The 14,315-nt window shown below is 40.8% G+C and overlaps 1 protein-coding gene across 10 annotated transcripts in view; it reads left to right on the top strand.

The window, feature by feature from the left end:
• The window catches only part of SAMD12 (sterile alpha motif domain containing 12), a 378,174-nt gene that overhangs the window by 114,505 nt on the left and 249,354 nt on the right, over nucleotides 1-14,315 (top strand). The gene's annotated exons all lie outside the window — the stretch shown is intronic.

Genomic DNA, 14,315 nt, shown 5'->3' with positions numbered 1-14,315 from the left:
AAGTATCAGAATGTCTTTATTATATGGTGATCTCTGGATGTCCTTAGTTATTGATCCTTGGACAGCTTTAAAGCAAGTAATAAAACATACCTGTTTTACCTTTCATTTGGTAACCATTCAGTAAAAGTTGGAGCTACAGTGTTACAAAGTGGGATGAGCTGTGGCAAGTTAAAATGATCTTTGCTTCAAAAAGTCTCCATTAGTCTAGAAAGAAGACTGAAACAGTGCTTGTTTTTGGATGGTGGGTATCCTCTTGTATCAAGGGCCTGACTTGCTGCATTAAATGTTCATTTCGTGTCTTTGAAGCTGTGGGATCCTGTACCTATTGAATTAAGATATTGTACTCATGACCAATTGTAGGGAATACAAATAATGGTCATTTAACAAATTTCATTGGACATCCTTTGAGAAGCAAGACTGCCTCGACCCCCTGCTTTTTCAGTAATTAGCTATGTGATCTTGCCTCTTTTGTAAAATGGATATAATAACTGTAATCTACCTCATGGGGTTGTTGGGGGAATTAAATGAGTTAATATATGTAAGGCTTTTGGAACGTTGCCTGGTTCCAAGTAAGCACATCTATTGCCTTTCAAGGCACACTGCAGATCCTGTGTTCTGTTTGGAGCCTTCTTGTGTCTCTTCTCTTTCTGGCTGCCTATGTGACTTAATGTCTGAGCCATATATTTTGGAGCTTTGTTATATTTATTTATTTTTAAAGATTTTATTTATTCATGAGAGACACAGAGGGAGGGGGGCAGAGGAAGAAGCAGGCTCCCCATGGGGAACCTGATGTGGGACTCGATTCCAGGACCCCAGGATCACACCCTGAGCCGAAGACAGACTGATCCACCTAGGTGTCCCTGGAGGTTTGTTATATTTAATGTAACCCTTTCTTGACCTTTATTTTTCTCCCATTTGTCAATCTTGCTCACACATTTATAAGATTATTAAAGGCAGGGATAATAATCAAACATATCTAAATCCCTCCTATGGCCCTTAGCCAGCTTTCTGCTTTGGCTTCAGATCTTTGTTGTTTTTTGTTTGTTTGTTTGTTTGTTTTAAAAAAAAAAAAAAAACTAAACTAAATAACCCTTCTGTGCAAAGTCTTTTGGGGTCTTATTTTTCCCATCCCTAGGGAGAATTAGTGAAGCTTGGTTTGGTGTATTTATTTATTTATTTATTTAAGCATTTCTTTATCTGCTAAAACCTATTTCTTTCTTTTTCTCCTTTCCTTCCAGCCAAGCCAGCCTAGCCAGCCTAGCCAGCCATTCAACACTCATATTTTTAACCTTTTGCCATGAGCCAAAAACAGTGCTAGGTGTTAAGTATACAAATGGCCAACCTAAAGATAGCCCATGTTTTCATGAAGCTTATAGTGTATTGTAAACAAATAGTTGAATACTTAATTACAAATTATTTTAAAGGCCAGAAAAACTAGAGAAACATAATGTTATGAACGAATAACAATAGGGACCTACTTTAAATTGTGTTGGTGAGGCTGCTCTGAGGAAGTGATGTTTAAACTGAGATGAAAGTTGAGAAGAAACTATTGCTAAGATTAATGGAGAGAGGGCAGCCCCGGTGGCTCAGCACCGCCTTCAGCCCAGGGCCTGATCCTGGAGACTCAGGATTGAGTCTCATATCAGGCTCTCTGCATGGAGCCTGCTTCTCCCTCTGCCTGTTTCTGCCATTCTGTGTGTGTGTGTGTGTGTGTGTGTGTCTCATGAATAAATAAAATCTTAAAAAAAAAAGATTAATGGAGAGAAAGGTGAGAAAAGTCATGACAGAGGGAACTGTATGTAGGGAGACAAAGACGCCTCCCTGGAACCGAAGAGAGCCAGTGTCACTGAAGCTCTGTGCCTGGAGGCAAGCCCCAAGGCTGACACCTCAGTAGCAGATGGTGGCAATCCCACCTGGGGGTATAGATCTGGCATGTCATGGAAGTCAAGGGAGGGCTAAAGGGTTACGCTTTCTGATTTCCATTAAAAAATTTTTTCTGATTGCTACTGTGGAATATTGCTTTGGAGGGGGTTCATGGCAATGTGAGGGGACCTAGAGGCTACTGTAAAAGTCCCTATCTCTGTTACCATGTTTAATACCATAGGATTATTTTAAAGATTGCTTTACTTGATTATTCATGTTTGCATCACTGGGTAACGTACTGCCGTGACATACAGTAAGATATGTCAGAAAGCATTGTGAGGGGAATGAAGGCCTGACCTAAAGGCCTTTGGTAGCGCAGGCCAGGAAGATTTTTTCTCTTGTTTGATTGTCTTCAAAAGGCTCACAATACTTTGGTAATCCACCACTGCTTCCTACTTAGAACACATGAGTACATGCTGCCTAACTCCACAGATACCAGTAAGCAAGTATAGCATCCCCTCCTACTGAAGTGCACCTGGGAGAGAAAGTCACTTGCTTCTCCTTGCCAGAAAATTGGAATTATTCGTGTTCTTTAAGGACCTTCCCTGTTAAATAGGACTCTGGTCCTATTGGGTTTATACTTCTCTCACCCTCTCTCATTTATACTATTTCAGAATGTAATTTGTAGAACTTCAGAATGAGAGGTGCTGTGATAGTGTTGGAATGAAACAGTGAACACAAGTGACAAAAATACCTGCCCTTACAGCACTCTATTTTCTAAGAGCAACTGTATAAGAAGATGATGAGTATTCAGACGGGGTGAGAGTATTAAGGGAAGAAATCCTTTGGTTGGGGTCAGAGTCACAGAAGGCATCATTGAGAAGGCACCGTTTGAGCAAATAAATACATGAAGAGTGAGTAGAAGAGCATTCTAGATGAGGAGAGAAATTAGTGCAAAGGCCCTGTGATATAGTGTTCCTGGCAAGTCAGAAGAAGGGCAGGGAAAGGAGTTAGCTAAGGTCATTGGTAGATGTGATGCAGTGGAGAGACAGGTGGGAAAAGGCCTGTGGTCCACCAGAAGGACTTGGATTTACTTGGAGGGAAACAGAGAGCCAGGGCACAGAATCGACTCAAGGAATTACAAGTGTATTGACTGTTAACTGCTCATTAAGTGACAGAGAGAAAACAATCTACCACATCCATTTGTCTCAAAATTGGTGTCCCAGGTGTAGCATAGGAATTTGCTGACACTGGTCTTGAGTAACTATGACATATTGTCATTGCGCGGGTAGCTTGATATCAAATAATGGAGTGTCAGCTCTTCTGTAATGAGGTCCTGGAGCTCCTACTCCCTGTTAGAGAGAGGCAGGCAGGATCCTGAGGAGCAGGTCTATGCAGCAGAGACCCATGATGACAGGAAGCACCGCAGGCAGCTGGCCATTAGGAAGAGACTCTCACATAACTGAAGTGTGGAGAGGCAGCCAGGGTGGTGGTTCACAGCTGGGATCCTTGGGCCAGGCTGCCCGGCTTTGGAATCCAATTCTGCCCCTTGCAAGCTTTGTGATACTAGGTAAGTTAACTTCTTTGTGACTCGGTTGCCACAACCATGAAATGGCAATAATTATGGAACCTCTTAGAGTTACCATGAGGACTAGTTACTACATGTAAGGTGCATTGTTGATGTTTTAAATAAAATCCACAGGGGGCACCTGGGTGGCTCAGTGGTTGAGCATCTGCCTTTGGCTCAGAGCATGATCCCCGGGTTCTGCCCAGGGATCGAGGTCCGCATCGGGCTTCCTGTGGGGAGACTGCTTCTCCCCCTCCCTATGCCTCTGCCTCTCTCTTTGTGTCTCTCATGAATAAATAAATAAAATCTTTAAAAAAAATAAATAAATAAAATCCGCACATCCTCCTGCCCTCTTGGGGCAATGTGGGGGTGAGCTCAAGGAAATGAGACTGCTCTCTGCAAAGCCTTGTTGCCTCTTCCCTGGCTTCTTGTGTGTTCCTCTCTGTCTCTGCAGGTTGATAGCTCTGCAGTTAAGCCTGATTGTTCAGGGCTGTCTTCCAGTCCTGATTGAAAGTGGAACAGCAGGTTTCCTTTAAGGCGAACACCCTGTTAGAAGAAAATATGTCGGCCAAGTCATCATGCTAATTATCTGGGGCTCAAAGGAATTAATTTTCTGGTAGTTGTTGAGCTTGCTGCCTTTATAAAAAAATAATTTATTAAAATAATGTGATATAAGAGGATTTATATGTAAGTAATTGGATAGTGCCTAGAATAAGAATGAAGGCATATTGAGAACTAGAGGTACAGGGTCAGTGGGCAATATTATTGAATATATATATTAATTCTTCATAGGTTCTTAGGTTTTTGAGGGATTGGTACTATGTGATGGATTCCACGCTGATGAGAGTGGCTCTTCTTTACTCTAGAATCAAATAATTATTGAGAGAGATGTGATCAAGTACTGAGTATTCCAGGTACTTTTTAAAAACTATCTCCATCACCCCTCATTTGGTGAGATAAACAGTATCATCTCTAACTAACAATTGGAGGAAACAAAGCTAAGTGACTCATAGCTACAAATGGCAGAGCCACTTTTCAGAACTTTGTTTCCCAAGACCCCATTCTTTCTTCTGTCCTCTCCTTCCTTGGCAGGTCACTATGGGCATTGAGAGCAAAGGGCTTGATCTCTTCTATCCTAGTAGGTAACATTAATGTTTCCCATAAGAATGTTGGATCCTACAGCCACTACTGTAGAATTGGCCTGGGAATAAGTCCCTGGGTGTATCCTATTATCAATGTTCATTGGAACTTAAAGACTTTAAACTGATACTCAAACCAAAGGATCATCTTAGGCATTCCTATGAAGGTCTTAGCCATTCATGTAAAGGTGAAAGATGAGAAAAATGACAAAGACACTAGCTCAGAATAGAAAAGTGGAAAAAGTAAATAATTTGAGTTAAACATCTCTGGGTTATGTTACTACAAAGGATCTTTTATCAGCTACTGATTTTGCATGGCTGTGTCTCAGAGGACGAGTAGGTCCTATTGAGGATTTGAGGATTTTGAAGGATTGCTATTTGAGGATTGTGAAGCAGCCATCATGAATTGGGCATCAGACAAACTACAGAATCGGGATGTGCTCTGCCCTGCGCTCATCCAGGTCAGGGGAAAGGTGTGCTGAAGTGTATAGGTACAGAAAGTAATGGGAACCAGGTGATAACAGGTTCTCTAGGTGGCTTGCATTTGTATTAGTGCCAGCAGTTGGGAAGAAGCTTGGGACATTGCTCAGAGCTGGCAGAGAGCCACTTGAGCTAGAGGAACAAATGCCATTTCTGAGCACTAAGGTTTCCTGGCAGCAACCTTTGATATTTGATGCTGCCAGAGTGGGAATGAGGGCACAAAATAATTTTAGTATTTATTTTTAGTAATTTTAAGAACTTGCCTAGTATTGTCTTGTTCCTAGAGCCACCTGTTCAGATTTGTTGAATGGGGATAGAAGTAATGTCAAGGCTTTTTGGTTTCCTTCCCTATCACTTGGAAGCCTCTCCATGTGATTTCCATCCATTCCCTGTGTACTTGTGTGTTGGTAATATCAGCCATGTAGTGGGCTGAACTGTAGTCTAGAAGCTTTGGAATTGTTGGAGGGCCTGGCAGAATTAAAGGTGTCTCACCTTTCTGGGCTAGAGTCTACTTAGATTCTTTATCACCATAAAATGAAAATTTCAAGCACCAAGGGACAAGAAAACATCCAAAACATTCATTCTTTCTCTTTAATTCCCCGAAAAAATAGAGTACCCCACAAAACTCAGAAGTTACCCACACTGTTTCTGGACTCCGCATCAAAGTGAGAGTCTTACTTTATCTGCATGGTCCAGGGCATGAGAATGAGGTCAGTTCACCCAAGCTTTGGGGAGGATGGCAGAGGGCACACCTGCAACATGCAGCTTGGGACAGTGCCATTGCCAGTTGAGTGGTCATTCCAGTGTGGGGAGGTGTTCTTAGTCTGCTTTTCACTCTCCTCAGCTCAGGAAATGTGGACTGCTGATGACAAGTCAGTTTTCTTGATGATTTGGGAACAGTTGTAATGGTGACACAGACTTTGCCTACCATTTGCAATACCAAGTGGTGAATGTTTTATACCTGAATTATTTCCAGAGAGGGGAAGGATTTTTCACAGGAAGCTTTTAAATATTATACTGTCTCTGCCCACTTTGTTGCAGATTCAGTTAATCTTCTGGGAAGGAGCTGCAAGGAAAGGAAACTCCAAGCAGTGCCTTGCTGGAGAACATTGAGTAACTTGAGTAACTTGTTAATCCGTCAACCCCATCTACTTCTTATGAGAAGGGGAGAAAGGGGAAACCACATGGTGATGTTAGTGAACTTCAGAAATTGGGATTTTCCCAAAAGTCTTCTATAACCAGACTAACCTGTGTCTACCTCTTTTTGCTTTCCTGATATCCAGTTGGACAACTAGTAAGCCCGTTAACATTCATTAATTAATCCAACAAAAGTTAATTTAGTGCCCCTGAGAGGTAGTAGAACTTGGAGGTTAAGAATACAGAACAAAGCTAGACTGCCTGGGTCTCAGACCTGGCTCTGCAACTAGCTACTTACATGGTCTGGTCAATTAATCATTCTGTGCCTCAGTTTCCACATCTATAAGATGGAGGTGAAGTTAGCATCTGTATCATTGGGTTAATGGGAGGAGTAAATATATCAAAAGCACACTAAGAACAATGTTTGGCACTGTAATAAACACTACTCAGGAGTTTGTTGGATGATGGTGATGATGACGATGATGGTATTGTTGCTGTGAGGCTGAGAATAAAAACTTCTATTATCAAGTGCCAGTGATCATGGGTTGGGGTACAGCCAAGTCAGTCAACAGTTTCACAAATTGGTGCTGTGTTTGTATAGAAGCATGCCGTAGTGTAAGAGCATGGAGGAGACTTGGTATGAGGTAATGGAATGAATCCCAGAGGGTTTGATGTGCCAGCCACATCCTAGGCAATAAGCAGTAGTTACAAAGGGGGAGAGCAGTGCCTTCCAGTAGGAGAGCAACATGTGTGCAGATAAGATTGAGAACCCCAGCTAGATTGGTATGCTTAGTGAGCACCTAGGGTGCAGATATAGGAGGGGTAAGAGATTGAATTGGAGAGAGAAATAGCCAGATCACAAAGGGTTTCCTAGTTATTGGGTTTCATCTAGAAGGTCTGAAGCACAGGAATGACAAAGCCAACAAATTAAGGAGTTGAAAACAAGTAAAAACATCAGTAACTCTTAAAGCATTTTGAGCTGCTTCACTATAAAATCGGGGACTGAGGGACTGCTGGGTGTTCAGTACAGAATGAGTAGACTGAATGTTCTTTCTGGATTCTCTATCAATAAGGCAGGAAACAGATGGCATACTCATGTAGGAAAATAACATACGAAAATAAATGTAAAGGAAGAGGCTAGAGGTGTGGGTGGAGTTTAGGAAACCAACAGGGCCTAGTGCGGGGCAGCAATAGATGGGGGCCTGAGAGACATGAGGCAACAGTATGACAGAGCCTAGTTCAGAGCTGAAGCCCTGGATGAGGGGCTGCTGATAGAGGGCAGAGAGGAGGGAAGAGTCATTGCCAGGACTTCTGGAAGCAGATGGGGAGCAAGATACCATTTCCCACACACTCATCTCTTACTGGTACACCCTCATCACTCATCCCCACTAGAAGCAAATGAGTGATGTGTAGAGGTCAGGAAAATGGGAAATGACCAGCGCTCCTCTCAGGACAGACAATTTGAAAATATAGTAAGTCTCCCCCTACCCCTGTGAAAATCCACTGTAAGACAATAGCTGTGGATACATAAGATTGGAATTCATGAAATTTTTCAAACCACCTTCCTATTCTGAGTCAGAAAGTTATACAAGGCTTTAACTATAATCAGCTCCTTTCTTCTAGTAGAGCATCATAACGGGAAACCACAGAATAAGTACAATAATTTCACCTCTGCTCTATTTCTTGAAACTCATCTGTGTGACAGCTCTTGAGACTTATTATCAGTCCTTATAACAATCTGGAAGATACTTGGTATTATTCATACTTTACAGATAAGGAAATTGAGGCAGTGGTTTTCCAATGACACTATAGCCATAAGTAATTAATTTGGGATTCAAACTCAATTTGGTTTTTTCCGTTTATGCCCTACTGTCTTCAGGCAATAGGAGTCCTTTACGTAGGTCCAGCACCCTTCTTTGGGACTGGGTACCTGGGTCTCTGTTATCCTCACCACCAACAACAAAACAGAAGCAACAGATATAGAGACTCAGGGGCGAGGTTGATGAACACTAAACCTGAGCATCTTGAGGAAGAGTTATTTTTGTCTGTTTCAGTGTTGGTTTTATAACAAGATTTTTATGAGATTCCTTCTTGCAAATTCTTTCAGTAGTGACATATTGGTTATAATTTGATGCCATGAAGCATTTCAGTAGAATTACTGGTTTAGCCATGACTTTAATACTATTTTGATGCAACTAAAATTTGTGCAGCATAGTATAAGAATAAATTGCGTCATGTTCAGGACTGTCCTTCTGCTCTCATCCAAAATGGTGGTGGCTAAAAATCCTTACAACTGCAGACTAGGTAATTGAATAATTTGTATACCAAATTAAGGTCCAAATGATGCTTTTAATAGCATAATTACTCATAATATGGAAAAGGTCAGCATTCACTAGTAATTATCTATTCTCTATAATTTTTAAAACATGAAAAAAATGCTGTGGCCAGCACATCCAAAGGGGAAAAGGCACTGTAAAACATCCCTGGTATGAGAGAACCATGCTTTATTAAATTAGTAATTTCATTTGAGAGACACAATGTATAATTGATCAGCTAATTCGCCCAAAGCCTTTCATTTAAATACTGTATTTCAGATTCTTAAATGCACATTTTCAGAGTCTGGCATCATCGTGTGACATAGTTTCTTTAGCATCTTTCTTTTCCTGTTGTAGTGGTATGTAAAATAAATGCACATCTTAAAATCAATGGCACCTTAAATCCAATGAAATGGGGATTCAGACCTTTTTATTTTTATGTTTTCTCAATGAGATATCCCTGAAAGACCAAAGAACCTTTGGAAGGAGCTAATGCCAAAGACTAAATTCACATATTCTAATAGAGTCGTTTCTCTGATTTATATCTTGTGCCTTATCTGTGTGAGACATTGCGTTAGTACTTTATAGTAGTAATAATCACGATGATAAATAGTATCTTCTGCCTTTGGATGGTGCTTTATAGTTTTAAAGGGGCTGTTGTATGCATCATCTTCTTTATTCTCAGAGTTATCTTAGAAGATAGACATCATTTCTACTTTCAGGCTAAAGAATCAGCAACAAACCAAAGGTTGGGTGATTCCATTAAGATTATCTAGGTCGCTTTCGACAGAGCCAGAACATGGGTCTCTCTACTCCCAAGTTCATCCCTTAGAGCAGGGGCTTCTGAAGCAGATAGACCTATGTCTAGCTGTTGCCCTGTACTCCAACATGTTGATAACCTGTTTTTTTCCTTCTTATATTTCAACATCTAGGCAACCTTTTTTCTCGTCTTAACTTTTTAATTATATAAGCAACTCATAAATATAAACTCACTATTTAAAAAAAAATAAAATATGGAGTAAAAAGTGATATATCCCAAACCACAGTCCCTTTTCCTAGTATATACTGTATATCTGTAAATAGCTTTTTAGAATAATTGGAGTTATACTACATTTAGTGTTTTGTGATTTGCTTTTCTTACTTCTGGTATATCTTAGAGATTTATTCATTCAACAAATATTTACTGTTCTCTACACTAAGAAACCCTCATGTCAGTATACGTAGTTGTATCTCTTTCTTTGAGAAAAAATATCCCATTCTATTCCATTCTATGTACTCACCATAATTTCTGAAATCATTTCCTTGTCACCAGACAATTTGACTTGTTTCCAATGCAATTTCAGTGACAATGCTAGAATAAAAATATAAAAATCCTAACACAGGGATCCCTGGGTGGCTCAGCGGTTTAGCCCCTGCTTTTGTCCCAGGGCGTGATCCTGGAGTCCCTGGATCGAGTCCCACGTCGGGCTCCCTTCATGGAGCCTGCTTCTCCCTCTGCCTGTGTCTCTGCCTCTCTCTCTCTCTTTCTCTCTTTCTATGTCTCTCATGAATAAATAAAATCTTAAAAAAAAAATCCTAGCACATAGCAGTTTGTGAAGTGTGTACACTGTGGGCTAATTCTGTACATGGAGGGCTAAATGATGAGGATACTTAGATTTTAGTTGATTTTGCCTAACTGTCCACAAGGAAGCTGAAACAGTAATGTGTCAGAGTAAGCAAAGTCAGTCCCATGAACTTCTCTATTTTTTTTTTCATTTATAAAAGAGGAAATAGCAAACCTAATAGTGTTTTATTCCATAGGATTTCCAATAGGAGTTGGAGCAAAGTAATGATGGCCATCCTGCAGAATTTCACCCTCTTTCATGGATAAGACAAATCCATAAAAAAGTACACAACAAGACAGTACATTCCAAGACGATCTGGATGACACAGGCAGTTTTAAAGGTCAGAGGAAGACAAGAGGACTTCTGGCTACCATAGGGTAGAAGGACAGAAGAGTGAGTTGTGGCCTGCTTGCTGGGTGGGTAGAAATGCACCAGGCTGCAGCATTCTAGTTAAAAAGAATAGTGTGGACAGAGGCAGAGAGAGAGGAGAGGAGTGTTGGCCGGTGATTCATGACGTCCCCAGAATCCTATATGGCAGGATGGAGCCATACATAGCCTCTCACCAGATTGAAATTTCTGCATTGCATCTCATTGGTCATGCAGTAAGGTAGGCCACTTTGCTTTGTGTCCCCAGGTTGGCCATTGCATTTTGTACTCCACTGCTCTGCACAGTTACCAGAATCATACACCCATGAGTAGGCCATCAAAAGTCCTGCGTATTCCTCTGGTAGGGAATATTGTTCATAAAAATTCTAGTGATAGAGGTGGAACTGGAGAAGAAAATCTTGTTTATTGCCATTATGAAGCTACATTTTGGTTCAGCGTAGCTGAACTGCTCTGTGCCTAGCATTCTGCTAGGCACTTCTGAGGCAAGCAGAGAACAAAGAAGAATGAAGGGGATGAGAAGGTTATGAAGCTCTGAACCCATGAAACTAAAACTTTCCTGTTAGAGAATAATGTTTCATATTAACAAAGCCCTGTAAATACCTTACCTGATCTCTCTTTACAGTGGGTTATTTTCTGAAGGCATCTCTGAGCCAATGGAAATAATAACAGGATAGTTGAAAGAAGTATTAGCGTTTTTAAAAAAATATTTCATTTATTTATTTTTATTTTAGAAAGAGAGAGAACGTGAGTGGGAGGAGTGGCAGGGAGGGTGGAGAAATCTCAAGCAGATTCTGTGCAAAGCCCAACACAGGGCTCAGAGTCACTACCCTGAGATTATGACCTGAGGCCGAAACAAGAGTCAGATGCTCAACCAACTGAGCCACCCAGGCACCCCACATGTTGGCATTTTTAAAAGGGATGTTCCTGCCAGTAGAAGTGGTTTTTTTGTGAGTGTATGAGGACGGTTGGATTTAGAGGCAGTTGGCAAAAACCCATCTGTCCTTTTACTTTGTGTTACCACTTGGTGAGTCTGCCAAAGATCATGATGATGTATTTTTGGTCTGCTTGCTGAAGCTGTTTGCCCATCATCCACTACCATTCCATACTATGAGGAATTGGGGCTGGGTGTGCGTGTCTATACACTTCCTGTGCTAAGGCAAGCTGCTATATGTTGTTCACTGACTGCCACATTTGTACTATGGACATACTATACTGTAAGAGCTGTGGTTTACAGGGAATGGGATTACCAAAGTAGAAAGAGTTGGTGCCTTGTAGCAGAACTCAATCTCCCACTGAACCAGCATGGTGTCACCCTAGCCTCCATCCTTATATACTGATAGGACTTAGAAAGCCACAAGTCTTGTGATCTCCTCAAAGTCTTTTGGGGTTTTCAATTGGAAGAGGTATCTTGGTGATTTGAGTGTGTAGTCTAAATAGCAACACTGAGTCTTAAGTACGTTGACCCTGTCATTAATAGGTTGAATCCTGCCCTATAAATTATGGTCTGAGACAAAAATGCAGATTGTGTGGTTCTCAAACAGATCCTTACCAATTAGCATGTTTGGCCTATGCCAAACTGGTTAAGAGCTGCTTGAGCCCAAGGATGTCCTAGATACAGTGTCTAAGAAGCCTCTAAGGTAAGGAGTTGCAGCCTAGATGTCTTGACACTGTCTACACTGCAGCAAAGATCACAGCTATATGTTCTGCAGGGGAGTACACAGATGGTTCTGCCAGTTTTCTACCTGAACCTGGATCAGAGATCCTAACTTTAAAGTAGAGGTAGCACAGCTTTTGAAATATAAAGCAACAAAAACAGTAATGAAAATAGAAGTAAACCATCATGTAAAATTTTCCATGGAATAGACATTATTCCAAGCACTCTACATGAATTGTACCATGTAATACTTCAACGATTCTGTGTGACTTTACAGACAGGGAGCCAGAGACATACTAAGATCATATGCTCTGGGTTATACAGCTGTTGAGTGATGATTTGAGCCCAGGAAGTCTGACTTTAGGATCCCTAGGCTATAATTGTTAATAAGTGTTCAAAGGGCCCCAGGAGTAGCCATGTGGACAAAGAGGTATAGACAGGGAACAGAAGCATCTGATGACTGGGCCATTGTCTCTGAATAGATGACTTGAGAAAATGCAGTCCTGTCATTTCTGTTCACAGCAGCCTGGTGTCGTCTTTTGTGATTCCTACTAGGAATCATTGATTACCGAAAATGGTTTGTGAAGCAATCCAATTAAGTGAGCCAAGAATTACATGTCAAGTGTTACCATCTTTATTTGCTTATGTCAAGTGGAGTCAGAGCCCTTCTGTGATCAGCAAAGCAAGTGTAAAGTGGTTGATTAATTTCTTTTAAGTTTTGTCAAAATTTGTGGGCAGGGAATCTAATTTTCGGTTTAATTTTCCTTACTGACACACACATTCCATTCTTTTTTCTTTCTCCCTATTACTGCTAGCCAGAACACATCATTTGTAGTTTCACTTTACTTGAGTGTTGGGTTAATAATATTAATCTGGATCCTTCTCCCTTCTTATCTCTAAGTAATTTGTAAAGGATGACCAGTTACAGGCCTGCTTAAATGGATGTCAGCCATTTTGCGAAATATCTGGGAGAAAAAAGCAAAAGATTTTTTATTAAATTGTATTTTAAAATATTTATCCCTCTTACACTTTAAATGTGTGTGTGTGTTTATGTGTGACTAATATTTTTGTGTGACTTGCTCCATGCATATTATGGGCTGGAAATACAAGGGTGATAAAATCCACACAGCTTCAGTTTTGTCATATATAAAAAGGAAGACAATAGATTTATTTCATAGCTTTCTGATTAAATTACATGATATTTGTAATGTCTTATTCTAAGTACTCAACAAATGTTAGTTAAGACCACATGGCTTCGGGGATCCCTGGGTGTCTCAGCGGTTTAGCACCTGCCTTCAGCCCAGGGCATGATCCTAGAGTCCCGGGATCAAGTCCCACGTTGGGTTCCTTGCATGGAGCCTGCTTCTCCTTTTTCCTATGTCTCTCCCTTCTCTGTCTCTCTCTGTCTCTCATGAATAAATAAATAAAATCTTTGGGAAAAAAAAAAAGACCACATGGCTTCAAAGTTGTCTTGGCTTTTGATTCTGGGACCTGGGACAGCTGACTGTCTTGGTCCAAGACACCCCCTTGCTCTCCAAGCTCACACTTGTGTTGAGACTCCTCTATACTCTTTTCATGTTGCCAGTACCTGAACTGTGACTGTTTTCAACCCTATACTGAGATTTTGTCCATAGAAACACTGCACCAGGTCTTAACTCTGAGCTGTGCAATGGAGTATTTGCTGCTTTTTCATTCTTAGTGTTGAATTGTGATGTGAGATGGAGAACATCTTTAATTCCTCTTCCAACCTGCTTGTTTCCCTTTAGTTATCATTAGGTGATCAGTGAAACCTCTTTTGTAGAGTAGATCCATCCTAGAAGACTAGGAGTGTGCATGGGGTGACCAACTCATCATTCTGTATTTAACTTTGGAGATCTTGAGTTCCAGGAAATACCTCCTCCTCCCACCCCATCCAGGGGATTTTTTTTCCCTCCAGGACAGCCTCAGTTTTAAAACTGAAAACCCCAGCTCCCAGGAACCTTCTTGGTTCCAGGCAAACAAATTATTAATTACCTTAGGTGCGGAAGACCAAGGCAGTCAAGAATGCATACCTCACATCTTATTTGTATGTAATTATTTTGCCATAATAAAAAAATGGAAATTAATTATTCCCTTTGAAATACAACAACTGCCTTCAAAGTTCTTTCACAGAGATGAAGCTATTTAATA

The sequence above is a fragment of the Canis aureus genome, chromosome 14, assembly GCF_053574225.1.
Source record: "Canis aureus isolate CA01 chromosome 14, VMU_Caureus_v.1.0, whole genome shotgun sequence".
Lineage (NCBI taxonomy): Eukaryota > Metazoa > Chordata > Mammalia > Carnivora > Canidae > Canis > Canis aureus.
Note: the sequence above shows the minus strand (reverse complement) of the source record. Positions and strands in the feature narration are given on the sequence as shown.